Consider the following 5,230-nt stretch of genomic DNA (forward strand, 5'->3'; position numbering starts at 1 on the left):
GCTTCTAATGCAGATACAGGTCTCAGGATCTCCCCTTGTTGATCAGAGCTAGGCATTTCCTACGGGAGGATAAGAGAACAGTGTTACCACCTCTGCATGTGCTGTGTTCTCCAAAACTAGTGTCATTCTCCACCAGGAGCATTGGAGGGGTTGGGAGGACCACATCAGGCCCGGGAACCTCTGGGGGTACGTGCAGAGTGCCTGCAGTCTCCTTCTGGTCCTCGTTCCATATGATTTTTCTATAAATCTTAGCTCCTTGGTGCCAATAGTGGTGTGAGAGCCTTTGACGCTTCCTCTTTTTTCCCCATAAATCATCCCAGAGGCGCATAGGATGACAGATCATGGAGGGGTCGTAGGGATTTTTAATTTAACCCACCTCATTTGATAGGTAAGGAAAGAGGCCTGGGGTATAGCAGGAGTGAATCTACCCTTGACTTCAATCCATCTATCCATCTGTCTGTCCGTCCAACCATCCACCCAACAATCCATCTGTCCATCCATCCATCCATCATCCATCCATCCATCCATCCATCATCCATCATCCATCCATCCATCCACGCACAAAAGCCATGGATCGGAGGCCACAACAAAGAGAAGCTGATGGCTCATAAAATAATATGCTCCCTAGACACCTTCGTTCGCATCATCAGAGATTGCCTTTAATCAGACTTAACGTCTCTCTCCCACTCCAGATTTAGGAGTCAGATCATCCTCCCTTCAACACAAAACCATCACTGTTTATTTTTAACCTTCCTTCTACCCATCCATCCATCCACCCATCCATCCATCCATCCACCATCCATCCATCCATCCATCCACCATCCATCCATCCATCCATCCACCATCCATCCATCCATCCATCCATCCATCCATCCATCATCCATCCATCCATCCATCCATCCATCCATCCATCATCCATCCACATATCAGGGATAGGCCATGAGAATACAAAGAATAAGATGTGTTCTCTACCCACTGAGGCTCTCCCAGTCCAGCACTCCTTAGATTCATTTTTAAAAAGATCCCCTTCAACCTTGTCCCTGTAATAGCCCCCACTGTGTCCTCCATCTCTCAGCCTCTTGCAGTGTCAGCCTTTCCAGATTCCATCAGCAACACTGGCCGTGAGTATGCAGGTCGTGAAGAGCAACGTCAGCAACTCGTGCCTGCACATTGCTCCCCCGCAGAAAGCACTCCTTTGTCCAGGGTCTGCGGGAACAGGTACCCCAGGCTTGGCAGGCTCTCCCAGCAGATAGAACCCACTTTTAAACCTCTGCTTCTCTCCAGCCTCCTCCCTTTTGTCCATCATCCTGGTGACCCACCTTTCTCCATCTTGCTCCCTTCAAGCACATTAGCTTTGGGGCTATTCAGAGATGGGTCGTATTTATGGTCCTACTTTTCCCATTGCCCTTCATGTCAGAGACCCTTTCTCTCTCTGAGGAACTCGTTGCCTTGTGTTATCACTGCTTGTATAAAAAGGAGGCCCTGATGTGTGGCGTGAGGGCTCAGTCCCGGGGGAGGACGGCAGGCACTTGAGCTAATACTAAGTTTTCACTGTTTGCTTCTGGTCAGGGATCCATAATGTCTGTTTGAAAGGAACATTATTTAAACAGGCCACTGATGTCAGCATCTGCTCTAGGAGAAGAGCAAGAGACAGGAAATCCTGAAGCATCTGGAATAAACTAGATGCTTCCCCGGCCTTGGTGGTAGAGGGAAGGTGGAACATCTTGTTTAAGACCCTCCTCAGCCACCGCACCAGCCCAGTGGGTAGTCACATTGCAGGACCCTCACATGCTCATGGGTCTCCGTGTCATCTGGAGGCAGAGGCCAGATTCTGAGTAACCGGTCACCAGGCTGCCAGCTGAGCAATTTCAGACAGGCCACAAAAGCTCTGAATGCCAGGACCCTCACCTGCGGTATAAGGATTAATAAAAATCCCTATGCCGCCCCAGTGTGGGGACACTGTAGCACACAGGAAGACTTGTGGCATGTCATGGAGGGGTCAACCTAAAAATAAAAGGCCTTTCGAAGTGGGAGACGACAGGCTTTTATTTGAGATCGGTAAGAACAGCTTTTCAGGAAGCGCTGGTTCAGGCAGAAGCCCGAACAGATTCTGATTAGGAGACAAGGGCAGGGGGTACGGATGAGAGAGAGAGAAAGGGAACGAACAGTCACATCCGCAGAAGGAAGGCGTTTCTGTCGGTGCAGATCAACTAACATAGTGATGCTAACTCTAAACGATGTTTTTAATTGTCAGTAGTCATCGGCCCCATAGTTATAATATCTGCTTTCTTGTCATCCTCGCAAACAGTTCTTTGGGACCCAAGGTTGCTTGAGGCCCAGCGCAAAGGTCGCTTTGCCTTGTTCTAACGTTCTAAACGTCTGGGGCATGGGACGCTCAAGGTAGTTCCTCTGGCATGGCAGCCCGGCTCCATTTCAAAGTAACTCCACTTATAGGTACGGTATGTTAACGCACATCGCCAGTAAAGGGAGCAATTAGGTTAACTTGGCAGGTTCTCATGCTGCCACAAACACCCTCGCACACGCACACCGTCGGGCACCCGAATGCAGTCAGTTCTCGTCGGTTTGTGGTGGTCTTCGGGGAAGAGCTGCTTTCAGAAGTGGCTCTTAACCCCTTTTCAGGTCCCAGCCCCTTTGCAAGGCTCTCCTGAAGCGCGCACGTGCGTGCACACACACACACACACACACACACACACACACACGCAAATGCACTATGTGGACGCCACACGGTGTCGGCAAGGACCCAGGTTAAGCCGCCCTGCCTTGGAGGGCAGGAAAGCAGCATCTGCAGAACCTCCCACCGTTCCTCTGGAACTCACCCCTAAGCCAGGCTGGCACTCTGGGGTCCCCCTGTCCTAGGCTGTAGGGCTCAGACTTTCCAAGGTTTGGGGGCCACCGCTAATTTCAAGCCTGTAGAGATCCCACTGTGGTTGAAAAAGGTAAAAAAAAAAAGGCTTGGAACCCTGAGCTGGTGGCAGCTCCATATCGTGCGTGCTTCTACCTGGATCGGAGGAGAGGGATCAAGGGGAGCCCTTGTGCGCGCTGGTTATGGCCCAGCTCCAGCAGTGGTTGGAGGGTAAACAGAGAGCATGGCTATGTGGCTCGAGTGTGTCCCTTGTCTCTTTTCACTCATGCGCACACACAGCAGCCCCAGCGCCCAGCTGTGAGGCATCTAGCTCTTTCCTGAGGATCTGTGAATCAGAATGCTTCTATCTGCGTTACAGATGATGTCAAAGAGGGGAAAGGTCCTGGGCTGGAGCTCTGGGTCCCTGAGGAGGAGCAAGCAGGCTGCCGCTCTTGACATCATCGCTCACTCTTCTTTGCCTTTCGTCTTGGGCAGAATGATGTGGGGGAAGGGGGTGTGTTGGGTCGGGACCCCCAGCTTTGCCCTTGACCTGCTGCGTGATCCCAGGCAAACGCCTTCCCTGGTCTGGGGCTCATCTTCCTCCCCTTTCAGGTAGGAGCAAATCTGCTGAGCTTCAGGTAACGTCATCAGGTACCTGGAGAAAACTCCTAGGGCGTCTGAGCACTAGAGGTTTCTTCTACAGCTGTGAAACATGGCAACCAGGACACGTGGAAGCCAAGATGATGTGGCCTACCCGGTGCCTCCCCACTGCCCACCCAGCCCCTGCGTGAAGAGATGCCGCGCCCTCTGGTGCATCTGCAGTGGACTGGTGCGAAGCTGGCTACTGTTCTTGTGCCGGTGGCCCCTTTCCAGCGGTGATGATACAGTCAGAATTTGATCCCAGGCTGTGTGGTCCTCGCTTAGCTCTGAATCACAGCTCAGGTGGATCCGCTGGATGCAGGAGCTCAGGAAAAAGCCCGCAGAGCCTGTCCTGCTGGCTTGCTCCCCAGAGAGAGTGCCGGGGGCCGGGTTCATCCCCACGGCCACCCTCTACATCCCTGAGACTTACAGAGGGGACTCACTGTGCACGGGCTCCCATTCATCATCTCCCGTATGCACAGGCAACATGCACACTGCACCCTTGGGATTTACCCGAGGGCCTCGTGTCTGAGCATCTGACCTGGGAGGCCCTGGGTGTCCCTTTAGCTAGGGACATCAGTGACAAATAAGTCAGTCACCAGTTGTCTTAGTTTTTCAGAACAGCAGTAACAAAGTACCACAAAAGAGATGGCTTAAAACAACAGAAACTTGTTCTCTCACTATTCTAGAGGCTAGAAATCTGAAATCGAGGTGTCTGCAGGGCTGGCTCCTTCTAGCTTCTGCCCCAGGCCTCTCTTCTAGCTTCCGGTGACAGCCAGTGATCCTTGGCGTTCCTCAGCTCGTCTCTGTCTCTTCACATGGCATTCTTTTTTTAAGGATGCTAGTTATATTGGTTTAGCATGGCCTCACCTTTACTAATTATATCCGCAACCGCCCTACTTCCAAAAAATGGCACATTTGAGGTACCAGGGGTTAGGATGTCAATGTATCCTTTTGAATGGGGACATAATGCAACTCACAACATTGGCTTCGCACACAAAATGGACTAAGGGATGAGTATTTTGCATTTTGACTAAACTTCCTTGGATGAAGTATTGACGTTTGAAGTATTGTTACAGACATGGTTCCATAGCGTAGCGGTTAGCACGTCTGCTTTACGCGCAGAAGGTCCTGGGTTCGTGCCCCAGTGGAGCCACAGTCCATGGTCTATGGCCATGCCACCCTGAACAAGCCCGATGTCTGATCTCGGAAGCTAAGCAGGGTCGGGCCTGGTAAGTACTTGGATGGGAGACCACCTAGGAAGACCAGGTGCTGTAGGCATAAATAATAATAATAAAAAAAAATGAAGTATTGTTGCAAGTTCATTCTTGCCTCAAATATGTAGAAGGTGTCTCCTCAGCAGCTGCAGGAGGAGCACCACACGGAGAATTGAGAGGTGTGCCCCGTGTCACCTGTGTACCTCCACCTGCCACGTGCGGCTTTCTTGAGTGTGGGCCTTGGGCCTCTTGCATCAGAACCACTTGGGTGGTGGGCGGAGCCTTGTTAAAAACTCCGACTCTCTGTGGGCGAGAACCAGTAATCTGTTTCTTGTGTTTTTGTTTTTGTTTTTAAGCAGGTGTTACGCGTTTCATTGCATCTTTCCGAAAGATATGCTGCAGTCCTAATCCCCAGGACCTCCGCCCGGGAGCCGTTTTGGACGCAGGGTTGTTTGAGAGTGACGAGTTGAGATGACAGCACACTGGAGTAGAACGGTCCTTACAAGAAGAG

General features: G+C 51.4%; 1 pseudogene; it reads left to right on the top strand.

Annotated features, from left to right (window-relative positions):
- Positions 1-4,667: 4,667 nt before the first annotated feature.
- LOC112470538 lies at positions 4,668-4,783 on the top strand (annotated as a pseudogene).
- The last annotated feature ends 447 nt before the right edge of the window (positions 4,784-5,230 follow it).

This window comes from Pteropus alecto, unplaced genomic scaffold (assembly GCF_000325575.1).
Source record: "Pteropus alecto unplaced genomic scaffold, ASM32557v1 scaffold3, whole genome shotgun sequence".
Lineage (NCBI taxonomy): Eukaryota > Metazoa > Chordata > Mammalia > Chiroptera > Pteropodidae > Pteropus > Pteropus alecto.